The sequence below is a fragment of the Dasypus novemcinctus genome, chromosome 6, assembly GCF_030445035.2.
Source record: "Dasypus novemcinctus isolate mDasNov1 chromosome 6, mDasNov1.1.hap2, whole genome shotgun sequence".
In the NCBI taxonomy this organism is placed as follows: domain Eukaryota; kingdom Metazoa; phylum Chordata; class Mammalia; order Cingulata; family Dasypodidae; genus Dasypus; species Dasypus novemcinctus.
In genome coordinates this window covers 7,875,715-7,888,634 of record NC_080678.1, presented here as the reverse complement: position 1 = coordinate 7,888,634, position 12,920 = coordinate 7,875,715, and the positions used below count along the sequence as shown (strand labels likewise).

Here is a 12,920-nt window from a genome sequence, read left to right as displayed (position 1 = left end):
GAGCTTGGGGGCCAGGGGTTGGGACTCAGGCTTAGACTCCCTGTTGTGACTTTTGACCTCTGCGACTTTCTAGAAATTCTTTAACTACTCTCTGCCAGTTTCCTCGTCTGTAATGTGGGGATAGTAACTTCACCCCCTCAGTGGGTTGTGTGAGGATTATTTTTACTATGGTTCTAATTGTTATCTATTAAATACCTATTTGGGATTCACTGGTAGCACAGCCAAGTGGTTTGCTGTCTCTGATGAGTTTGATCCTCTTTCGTTGTGAAGCTTCATCTGAATTTGAGATTGACTTGCATCCCAGCGTGTCAGACCTGGACAGGCTTTTAGGGTGAGCTGAAGCCAAGAGACTGAGCTCGGCGACTCTGGGTCAGCCGCTTCCTTAGTCAGAGGGAGGACTTGGAGCTTCCTTCGCGGACGCTTTCCTAAGAGCCCGGAGAGCCTTCGCGGAGCAGAATCCTTTGCAAATAGTTTCTTTCTTGGTCTTAACTCGACCACTGACAGGTCACTGGTCGCTCTTCTGTCACTTCATTTACAGTGGGCGGTGACTTTGAGGTGAGGTTTGCCCGTGCGTTTTCTTGTCCTGGGCTTGACCCTTGGACTCTGATTGGTTCCTCCTTTGGGGAAAGGACACCTTTATTGTCCTTAGGCTGGCAGTTGGTCCATTTCTCCCATGAGGAGGGACAGTCAGTGATCACTGTCAGGACAGAAAAGTTTTAATTTATTCTCATGGGAAGTTGAGGGTCTGTTTGATGTGATTTGGGAAATGTGCTTTGAGTAATCTACTGGGTTAACAAACTGGAGTTTTTCAATAATATACAGGCTTACTATTCTATTTTATTATATTTTACCTCATGGGTTTATTCATTTATTGATAAATCAGTTGGCCCTTTACCATTCCCATGTCTGATTTTCATGTTTCCATTGACCATCAAGACAAACAACTGTGGGTCCTTCTTTCATTGAAGCACCTCTTAGAGGGTGATATTTTCAGTTGTTGCTACCGTGCTCATTACTACCATTTTGGGGACTACTTCTTTGTCCAGTAATGATTCTAATATGAAAGTAAGCACAAATTTAACCACATTAGTGTCTACAGTCCACAGTGCTCATGTTCACAACTGTTTTTTATCTTTTTATTTTCTGGTTTTTTTATTATTTTTTAATGTGGAATTGGTAGGTATGCTGAAAATTCATGCAGAAAGTTTCAAGTGCCATGTAACTCTTCATACATGCAGTTTTCCTTATTAACACTTTGCATTAGTGTGGTACCTTTGTTAAATTTGAGGAAATATCGTTATTGTACTAGTAACTACAGTCCATTGTTTACATTAGTGTTTACTTTTTGTGTTGTCAGGTCTATGATTTTTAAAAATTCTTTTTCTGTTAAAATATATACAACCTAATTTTCCCTTTTTAACCACATCACACTTTAATAGTTATTTAAATTTTTTGTACATTTTCATTTTGAGTCCCTTCTTATTTCCTTCATTATGTACTTTTCAGATATTTTCTTTGTGGGTACAATGGGACTTAAATTTAGCATCCTAAGTCTATAATAATCACGTTTGATTTGATACCAACTTAACTTCCATAGCTTACACATATAATGTTTCTATCCCTCTCCATCCTTTCTTCTTTTAGTTACAGTTGTTACCACTTACATCTTTATACATTGTATGACCCAAACCCTAGATTTATCAATATTTTTTATGCATTTGCATTTTAGAATCTGTTAGAAGTAAAAAGTGTAGCTTCGTAAAAAAATACAATACAGTGCTACTGGCATTTATAATTATCCATGTGGTTTCATTTACTGGAGATCTTTATTTCTTTATGCCACTTCATTGTACTGTGTAGTACCCTTTATTTTCATTTTTAAGAACTCCCTTTAGCATTTTTTTTTGTAGGGCATGTATAGTGGTGATAAATCTCTTCAGCTTATGTTTACCTGGGAATATCTTAATCTTCCCCTAATATTTGGAAAGATATTATTGCTGGATATAAAATTCTTGGTTTGTACTTGTTTTATTTCAGCACTTTAATTATCTGTTCCACTGCCTTCTTGCTTCCATGGTTTATGGGGAGAAATCAGCACTCAATCTTGTTTTGACTGCCTTATTTATAACATGCTACTTTTCTCTTACAGCCTTCAGACCTCTCTCCTTGACCTTAGCATTCAACAGTTTGTCGACTATGTGTCTGGGCATGTTTCCCTTTGATTTAACCCGTTTAGTGTTTGATGGGATTCTTGAGTATGTTTGCATCTGTCATTAAATTTGGGAAGTTTTCTGCCATTCTTTCTTTAATTTGTTCTGCACCTTTTTGTATTTCTACTCCTTCGGGGACTTCTGTTATCATATATTGGTGTGCTTCCATAGGTCTGTTAAACTCTGTAAACATCTCTTCATGCTTTTCTCTTTCTGCTCCTCAGCCTGAATCATTTTGCCGGTCTTGTCTTTGAATTATCTTGTTCTTTCTTCTTCCTGTTCCAGTCTGTTGTTGAAGTCCTCTAGGGAATTTTTCATTTCAGTTATTGTGATCTTCAACTGCAGTAGTTCCTGTTTAAAATTTCTTTTTCTTTATTGAGATTCTTGTGTTATTTATTCATTATCTTCCCCATATCCTTTAGTTTTTTTCTCCATTTTTTTTTTGTGTGTTTTTGATCACAGTGAAGATCATTTTTTAAAAAATCAGGTATGTTCAAAGAGTGATGTTCTTCATTGATGTTTTCCCAATTTTAATATTGTTTCTTTGTATCCAGAACCATTTCCTGTTTCATTGTTTTTCTTGTAGTCCTTTATTGCACACTGTACATTTTTAATAATTTTATGTGTTACCTCTGGGATTTGCTCTGTCTCTTAAGTTTGGGTTTGGTTAGAGATATGACAGAGATTTCCTTAAGTGCCAGGATATAGCAAAACCTAAGGAACCACTGCAACAGACAGACACCTTTCTCAAGCTTTACAACTTGGCTCTGTGCTGGCTGGTGTTCTCCTTTAGAATTTAGTACTTCTGTCAAGACTAGTCTGAGGCAAAAGTGGGATGTTCTCTGCATTCTCAGCCTGAGTCTTGTTGGTGACTTTAGGAATTTCCCCTTTTATAGGAATTCCTGTGTTTACTCTGCTCTGTATGAAATAGACTCCCCTTCCCCCCTCAGGTACTCTATTATATTTCTTAAAGCTGGGTATTCTTTGCTCCAGGTCATTTTGATTTGTTTCTCACACTGCTTTGGCTGCCTGCAGGACAAGTTTCAAACAGTGTTTCTGGTTCAGTCTTTTAGGCTGTCACCTGGTAGATTGGCATTGACAGTGTTACTCCTGGACGCACATGGGGTTTCCTCTGCTCCCTCCAGAACAGAGCCAGAGACCCACGGGGAGTGTAAGCTGACCACACTGTGCTGGGCTGGGTTGGGAGGAGGGGCCAGTGAAGGTGCCATGAGCTTCTCCTATCAGAGAAACATGTTCCATGGCCTTTTGTGATTTGGCATTCTCCTAGTTACTGCAGTCTTTTAGCTGTGTTTTGGAGTTTTGAGGAATTTGGCTCTGCTGTTTTTGCTGGTTTTTCAACGATTCTATAGGGGAACAGTGCCCCGGAGCATCTTACGCCACCATCTTGGTCACCAACTGGAAGTCTCTCCCCTGTGTTTTCCGGTCTCGCATCCTGGATATGCAGGAGGATGGCTCTGGTCCTTTCCCTTGGTGTAAGGCATCGTCCTCGGGCTTGCTTTTGCTTATGACATGCAGCTGCAGGTCCTTGTGTGGCATCTTGTGGAAACATTGCAGTGCTGGTACGTGGTTCTACAGGAACTTCTGTCCTCACTGCTGTTTCTGTCCTGCAAGTGTGCAGTGAGATGGAGTGAAGCAGCCTCAACATCAAGCCCTCCTCCCCCCAGGGCTCCAGCTGTGCAGATTTACCCACACCTGCATTGGATTTTGGATGGTACTTGTTACTGCAGAATATGCAAGCCTATCCTGACTATCCAGTGTGTATGTCAGACTTGACCTTGAACACGCACCTGCCATTCATGCGCTATGACCTTGGGGCAGTTCCTCAACCTCTCTTTCTGTTTCCTCATCTACAGATAATTTGATCTACTTCTAATGGTTGCTGGGAGGAGTAAATGAGATATTGCATGTAAAGCACCTGGCCCAGTGCCAGGTGTGTGTAAGCTGATACATTTAGGCCCCACCTGCTAGACCTATGCATAGCCCATTGTCTTGAGGTAGCTTACTTAAAGGTGCAGAAGCTTCCTTTTTCTGTGGTGGTTACTGTTTGACAAAAAAAGGAAAGAAGTGATCACATGGTTATTTTGTTTTTTCTTAGAAAAACAAGTTAAAGCAAGGTCTTTGGCAATATATGCCAGTGGCAAGAAATGGTGATTTTTCCCTGAAGAGCTGCTACTGAGGCTGAGGTGATTTTTCTTTTCCCGTGTGATAACGAGTGTTGGGGGACCAGGGACCCCCCCCCTTGATGGCCTGTGTCACTGCAGTGTGCCCTGTCACCAGTAATTAACTTAGGGAAAATCACATGGGGACTCAAGGTTTTCTCCCCTTACCCTTGTTCTTAAATCAAGTTAAACTCCCTTTTTTGAGCAATAAACTTTGGAAGAAAATGAGGACTAGAGAATTAAGTGTAGAGGCACCGCAATAAGCAGCTGGGGTGGGACATGCAGTATTAGCTCCACAAACCTGAGTGAGTGGGCTTGGAAAGCAGTGGAACCCCAGCAGAACATCAAAATGCAGACAGCCTAGAGATGCACTTCTTTTTATGACCGTACTCCACATTTCATTTATATTTAAAACTGAGTTGATGAATATGAATACAGATATTTAGGGTTATTGTAAAGCCATATTTGTTTATGGGCACCATCCAGTTTCCCTGCCATATCTTACAGTTTAAAAGGGAGAGCAGTTAATGGTTTGCCCACACTCCTTTTTTTTTTTTTATTATTATCCCCCAGCTTCTGTTCTTCAGGTGTGCAGCTATTTTAGTCTTATGAAGAATGATGGATGATGCAGGAAAGTTTCTTTGGAAGCACTTCTGATATTGTGCAATGCACTTGGGGGTCAGCTACACTTGACTGATGCATGATTTATCCGATGTCCCTGCCACTTCCTGAGATAAAGCTGCTGTTTTATCAAAAATGCCAGCAACTGTGATTTAGAATTTATAAACCTCCATTTTCAAATAATTGTTCTGATTACTTTCTGCCTTGGCAATAAAATGATAAAGGTAATTGCACACAAATGTGAGATAGCACCAAAATACAATAAAATTAACCTGAATTAGCTTGACTTGTCGATGAGAAGTATTTATGAAATGTAGTATTGCAATAAGGGAGAATGATATTATAGCTGGAAGGTGAGTTATTGCCTTAATGTAATACTCTTTGAAATTTAAAAAAGAGACTGTTTTTGTTGAAGGTGATTGTCCTTTTGAAATTAAGTTGAAGTGATTCTTATAATTGGCAACAATAATGCATTTTGAAGGTAATATCTTTTATTGTGTTATGCCTAGTTGCATTACCTTTTATTTAGCAGTTTCTGGTTTCAGCTTTTCTAATACTCAGATAGAAGCAGACCTGGAATTTTGTTGGAGCCAGGAAATGAGTATGCTTTACTTTCTTTTCAATATGGCCCCTTGTCTGAATGGTCAAAGCTTTTTCTTTTTTCGTAATTGATTAAATCATTTGGATGTCAAAGATTAAATATTATCATCTGTTAATTTTTTGAAAAGTTTGAGGACGGTTCTTATAAATGTGTTTTGTTTCCCTTTCTTTGCATCTGTCCTGGGACTTTCACTATCTTAGACTAATGGTTTTCAGCCCACTTTCCTCCCTTCTAAATACTCATAGTTTATAATATTCCCTTTACGATCTTCCGATGAAATTCATGGATGATACCTACCTATATATACCACTATTAAAAAACAAGCCATAAAGTAAGATACAAATACTAAAGAGCAGTAAGTAATATATTTTGCACAATATTATAATATGTATTCACAGCGTAATGCTTGGGCAGGGCTACCCTGGAAGACAAAATGAATTAATGAGGTATTTGCAACGCAGCAGCCACAAATGAAGACTGGTACTGTTTTGTTCATTGGTGTTTGATCAGCATTGACATCGGTGCCATGACTTTTCCACAGTGGTGGACAACTTCTTGCAAGTTTCAAAGAAAACACAGTCCACTTTTACCTTGAGTTACAGTGCAGTTGCATTCGTGGACAACCCAGTGTATAGGGAAACTGCACAAAAGGCTGCGTGTTTCTATGTTAAAGGAATGATGCTTTAGGTTGTGATTCATTGGAGACTGGACTGTGGTGCAGGACAACTCTCTGCTCAGGAGCACCCCATGTCCTGCAGGATGGCTGGCATTCCTGACGTCTACCCATTACCTTTATTTTTCTTCCCTAGCTGGTTGCGTTGTCATCCTTTTGGTGTGTTGCTTCGCCTGGGTCCTCCATATAGTAACCAGGAGCTCAATTGCTTGAGCCACAGCCGCTTTCCCCCATTACCTCTTTTTTTTTTCCTCTCCCCTTCCTCTCTGCCCCCCCAGTTGTCTGCTCTCCGTGTCCATTCGCGCTGTGTTCTTCTGTGTCCGCTTCTATTCTTGTCAGCGGCACCCAGAATCTGTATTTCTTTTTGTTGCATCATCTTGTTGTGTCAGCTCTCTGTGTGTGCGGCACCATTCCTGGGCAGGCTGCGCTTTCTTTCACGCTGGGCGGCTCTCCTTACAAGGCCCACTCCTTGCGCGTGGGGCTCCCCTACGCGGGGGACACCCCTGCGTGGTACAGCACTCCTTGTGCACATCAGCACTGCTCATGAGCCAGCTCCACACGGGTCAAGGAGGCCTGAGGTTTGAACCGCGGACCTCCCATGTGTAGGCGGATGCCCTAAAACCACTGGGCTAAGTCTGCTTCCCCCCCCCCCACTACCTCTTAAAAGCTCCCACAGTCGTGATGACCAGATGCCTCCAAATGCCTGGAACACCCCTCTCGAGAACGCCTGGAGACAGTTCTGGTTGTGGAGTGTCAGGCGTAAGCGGGGCGAGAGGGGATGAGGCATGTGCCAGGTGCTCTGGTGAGAGGGTTCTTCTCCGCCCGCCACTGACGCCCCCGCAGGAAGCCTGAGGCTCTGGCTGCTGCGCTGCCACATCGTTTCCAGGTGGGTGGAAGAGAAGTGTCCGCGGGGCGAGGCGTCGTGGGTTGTTGCACCACAGGGCCCTATGTCACCATTTGAACTGAGTTTTCTGTGACCAGTTTTGCATGCATGTGTTTGTTTATTTTTACCCTCATCAGGCAAGCGCCCTGGCCGGAGACCCCAGGCTGAGCAAGTTCAGAGGGCCTCACAGTAGTAGTGAGCTTCCTGCTGTGATTTTGGGAGGATGACACAGGTCTAATGTCCTCCCAAAGAGAGACTGTGCCTAGGAAACATGTAACTAATAGAAATTGCCCAGAAAAATATAACTAGTGGGACTTTTTCCAGAAAAAAAATGAGCGGGATTTAGAAAATTTGAGTGAATTCATGGGATAAACCTTATTTTGTAGGCCCCCCTTTCTATTTGCTAGTCCATTCATAATCTATATAGTTAAAATAACGTACTTAGACTGTTTTGATAAAAACAAAAAATATAATAAAACTTGCATGAAAATAAAAACAACATAATAAAGGAAAAGCATATATCCCCACTGCCGCCCAAGAGAAAGGCTGAAGGGACGTTAAAGGAGATAAAGCCAAGGTAGTGGACGAGCCACAGAGAAGATTGGCAAGGTGATCCGCGAAACCTGCTCCTCCAAAGCCAAAGCCCAAGCCTGAAAAGGCCCCTGCAAAGAAAGGAGAGCAGGCACCCAAAGAGAAGAAAGCTGGTGCTGGCAAGGGTGGGAATAACCCTGCCGAAAATGGAGATGCCACAGCAGACCAGCACAGAAAGCGGAAGGGCTGGAGGTGCCAAGGGAAGTATGTGCGTTTTTGATAACTGTGTACCTCTGGTGACTCTACAGTTTGAAATACTATTTTTTATCAAGTTTTATAAAAATGCAGAATTTTGTTTTACTTTTTTTTTTTTAAGCTATGTTGTTAGCACACAGAACACTTCAGTGTTTTGGGGGGAAGGGGCAAATGTCATGAATAGAATATCTCTGAGGCTGGATTAATATGGGGGAAAACACCTTTCCCCTTAGTTTTTTGAGAGACTTCTTCTTTACTCCCAGAAGGGAATCCCTGACATTGATAAACATTATTCACCTTGGCACAGATGCCTTGTGGTGTGGAAAAACTAAAATTCATTTTTATGTCCTCATGACTTATTCTTTCTCTCTGCCTTCAGCATACATTTGACTCCCTTAACCGAAAGACCTCTTGGGGCCTGACCCCCAAAAAATTGGTTACCAGGATGTCAGGCAATCTGGACTTTCCAGTGATGCCATGGATATGGCATCCCTCAAAAAAGTAGCGATTCCTTTTTTAGATTGTGGATGATTCTGCTGTTTTCATTTCCTGAAGGTCAGGGTCGGCTCGTGAAAAGTTGTTAAACAGCATGCTAAACGTGAAATGCCAACCCTCCCTCTAAACTTCCCCTGCTCAGAGCATCGGATGGAGACTTCACTGCGTCTTGTAGAGGCTTTCTGATTTGGGTAGTCCATTGAAGAAGGGAGTTTGAAAGTTGCTGTATACTGGTAACGATTGTCTGCCCACGTCCTACCTGAAGTGCCATGATTGTTTATGAAAACTATCTTTAATAAAAGCTGGATACAGTTAAAAAATAAAATAAAGCATATAAATACATGACTAACCTATCATGTATTGTATGTTAGAATGTAGGCCTGCCTTTCCTACTAAAATATCAGTGTTCAAGCAGTGTGTTTGAATATCATGTTGTAAATAGCATATAACAGAAAAATGTATATTCTGATTTTTTTTTCCTCCACATTTTGCCTTGTGCTGAATTTCAGGAGTTAAAAAATTATCACGAGTTCAGTTACATGGCGGTTATTTGTCTTTCTGTAATGTATGTTCAAACTTGTCTTTTTTTAAACTATTTATTTATCCCCCCACCCCCCATTGTCTGCTCTCTGTGTCCATTTGCTGTGTGTTCTTCTGTGTCTGCTTGTCTTCTCTTTAGGTGGCACTAGGAACTGATCCTGGGACCTTCCAGAGTGGGCGAGAGGTGATCATCCTCTTGTACCACCTCAGCTCCCTGGTCTGCTGTGTCTCTTATTGTCTGTCCTCTCTGTCTCTTTTTGATGCATCATCTTGCTGCACCAGCTCTCTGTGTGGGCCAGCACCCTGCATGGAGCCCTGGAAATCGAACCCTGGATCCCCCATATGGTAGACCAGAGCCCAGTTCCTTGAGCCACATCTGCTTCCCTCATACTTGTTTTTTATTTCTTTAAAATGTTTGTTGCATTTTGTCTGCATCTGTTAAATCCAGTATCTCCTATGGGTCTGTTCCTGTTTCTTGCTGTGTTTGCTTGTTTGCTCATGGTGTCTTATTTCCATGTGTTCTTGGTTCTTTGTACTGGACATTATATTTGAGAAATTATCAGTCATTTATTTGTAGGAGTAATATGCTGAATGAGATGGCTATGCTTGTCCCTAGGGGGTATTTTTGTTCCTTTGACCAGTTTGACAACCAAAACTGTCTCCAGGTACTGCCCAGTGTCCCTGGGGGCCCCGTCACCCTCAGCTGAGAACCACTGGTCCAGTGAAGAGCTCCTGCGGACAATTGGGAACTGAGAACAGGAGCAGCCGAGAGGGGGCCGTAGAGACTCAGGGTTCATAGCTGAGGGAATGCTGCTGGCCTCGGTGGGGAGAGGCCAGGGGTGATGCTAAACCCCCCACAGAGCGCTGGCTGCCCCACTGCCAAGAGGTGTCCAGTCCTGAGCATCAGGGGGCTGCGTGGGCCGCCAGCCAGCACTGTCCAGCGGATGGCCCGTGGCCTGCCCTGCGTTTGTCCAGGGCTCCAACCCCCCAGGCAGAACTCTTCGGGCCATCTCTGGCCCTCTTTTGCTCCCCCAGGTACAGTAGAGCAGCCCAGCCTGGGGGTCTTCCAGGGTCCTGGGCCTCCCCCTTCCCTCTGCAGCCTCCTGCTCGGGGCGCGGCCTCCCCTCCGCAGCCAGGGCAGGTGAAAGCCCCTGTGCTTGGCCCCTGTCCCCGGGTTAGTCCCTCCCGCTCCTGACCAGCTTGCTGGTGGCGGCTTTGCTCTAGACCCCTGCGTCCCGCGGCCTCAGGCTGGCTTCCAGGGCCACTCCAGCCCTGCTCTCTCCTCTCTTCCCGTCTGCCTCTGCCCACTTCACCCAAAAGGGCGCTTGCTGCTTGTAGCAATTCCCGCTCCGTGCTTGTCTTACAAACACCCTCTCAGCCTCGCCCATTTGAACTCCCACCATCCTTGACAGCTTTTCCTCCGAAGCTTTTCTTGGTCCTTGAATTTGGATGTCTTGTTATTCAGAGAATCTTCTCTGAACATATTTTTCTGGGTTTTTAAAAAATAATAGACTATGTTTCGAGCACTTTTGGGTTTATAGGAAAATGGCACAGAAAATAGAAGGTTCCTATATATGCTACTTTCCTGCATTTCCCCCTGTTACGTGTTGCATTAGGATAGTACATTTGTTGCAGCTGTTGAACCCATTTTGGTACATTATTGTTAACTGATGTCCATGCGTTATATTAGGTTTCTCTTGTTGTACAGCCCTGTGGGTTTTGCTATGATGTCACATACCCACCATTCCAGCATCAGACAGGCTCGTTTCATGCCCTAGGTGTGCCCTGTGTGCCACCTACTCAGGCCCCCCCCCGACTCGTGGCAACCCCTGAGCCTTTTACTGGCTATAGTTTTACCTGTTCCACAGTGGCATATAGTTGAAATCATGCAGCATGGAGCCTCTTCAGTTTGGCTTCTCTCACTTAGCAATGTGCAGTTATGCTCTTCCATATACTTTATGGCTTGCTGGCTCGTTTCTTTTTATTGCTGAATAATATTCCATTGTATGGCTGTTCCACTGTTTGTTCATCCATTCACCCATTGAAGGACATCTTGTTTGCTTCCAAGTCTTGACAATTACGAAAAAGCTGCTATAATGTAAAACTATGTATACAGGTTTTGTGTAGACATAAGTTTACAACTCATTTTGGTAAATGCCTAAGACTGCAATTACTGGACCTAATGGTAAGCTTATGTTTAGCTTTGTGAAAAACTGCCAGATTGTCTTCCAAAGTGGCTGCACTATTTTGCATTCCCAGCAGTGGGTGGGAGTTCCTGTGGCTCCACATCATCACCGACATTTGGTGGCATTGGTGTTTCGGATTTAGCCATTCCAGTAGGCCTGTGGTGTTCTCGTATTGTGGTTTTAACTTGCAAACCCCTGATGACATGTGATGTTAAACATCTTTTCAGATGCTTATTTGCTATCTGGATATTTTCTTTGGTGAGATGTCTGTTCAGATTTTTTGTGGCCCCCCCCCCCCCCGTTTCCTTTCTGTTGAGTTTTAAGAGTTCTTTGTATGTTTTAGATACAACACTTTTGTCTGATATGCATTTTGCAGAATACTTTTTCCCTAGTCTGTGTCTGGTCTTTTCGTTCTCTTAATATCTGGGTCCTTTTTAGGGCAACGTAGTAAGTCCAGGTATGAGCCCTGAAGCCAGGCTGAAGCCACATGCCTGTGTAGCTCTGCCACGTGAGAGGCGTTTGCCTTTGGCCAGGTTGCTTGACATCCTGTAAGCCTCATTCTCCCCCTCTCCAGCTGGGGCTTCCAGCACTGCCAGGCTCATCGGGCTGTGTGGAGGGGCCGATGTGGAGCACAGAGGACCCTGCCAGCCCCTCCCCTGTCTCTTGCTGAGCTGCGTCCTGGGGCACAGCTCCCTGAAGCGCCGCCACCCTGTTGGCTTTTGTTTAATGTACTGTGACAGCTTGTAGGTGGAGGAAGAGCTTTGTGAACATGGTGGGGCCTGTTAAGAAGGATGACAGTTCTCCCTTAGGAAGGGCGCCTGGCGCAGAGCCCGCCCTGGCCATGGGGAGCGCGCTGCCAGGGGGCTGCTCCAGGCCCGCGCCCCGCGTGGGAGGTCAGGGTCCCAGACACCGTGTGAAGAGTGCGATGCTGAGCTGGGCCGTGCGTGCCCCAGGACACGCCGCTCCAGGCCATGCAAAGCCCTGTGTTCTGCCGTGGAGATCAGGTGCTCCGGAAGCCCTGAGAGGCCCGGAAGAGGGCGCTGCTGGGAGCCCGCCATGGGGTCTTGGCGCGGGGACAAGGTGGCCAGGGCCCGGGCAGCCTGGGTGCCACGCCCACGCGGTGTCTCCCCGGCTGCGCTTGCATGGCCAGTGCTTTGGTCGTATTAGCAGCTCGTAAGGTGATGGAGCCTTCCGGTCCTCCCAGGTGAACAAGGATTTTCAGTACGAGCGGCTGAGTGTCCGCGGCAGACGGGAGCCTGCAGCTCTCCTTTGATTCGTCACGGTTTTCGGGTGGGAACCCGGGGAGGCCTGTGCTGGCGCCCTGGGCCTGGTGCAGTCAGCCCACTGCGCTGGTGTTTCCGGATCTGCCGTTCCCCTCGACTAAGGCTGCTTTCCCTTTCGGGAGAGGCCCTGTGTTTTGGGAGACCGTGGGGGCCAGTGGCCCCTCGGGGCCCGCCCAGCCCACCCGTCGGCTGCCGTGGCTTCCTGACAGAGAGACTCAAAGGGGCCAGTTGCACATGTTGCAGGGCAAAAATTCCTCCTCCCGAGTGACTCACGGCCACACCGCTGGGCCCCCTCGGCTCCCCACCCTGTGAGAGGCACCAGCCTGGAGATGCGCAATTCCACCCGCGCTGATGTGTGCGAGACCCCTCCCTGGCCAGCGCCAGGCCCCCCCAGTGCTGTCACCTCCCGAAGGTGAAGGTATGCCCCTGGCTCCCTGGGTGGGGTGGGAGTGGTGCTGGGCG

General features: G+C 45.3%; 1 protein-coding gene across 3 annotated transcripts in view; it reads left to right on the top strand.

Moving 5' to 3' along the window:
* The window catches only part of MGMT (O-6-methylguanine-DNA methyltransferase), a 318,837-nt gene that overhangs the window by 41,193 nt on the left and 264,724 nt on the right, over nt 1–12,920 (top strand). The window lies entirely within an intron of this gene.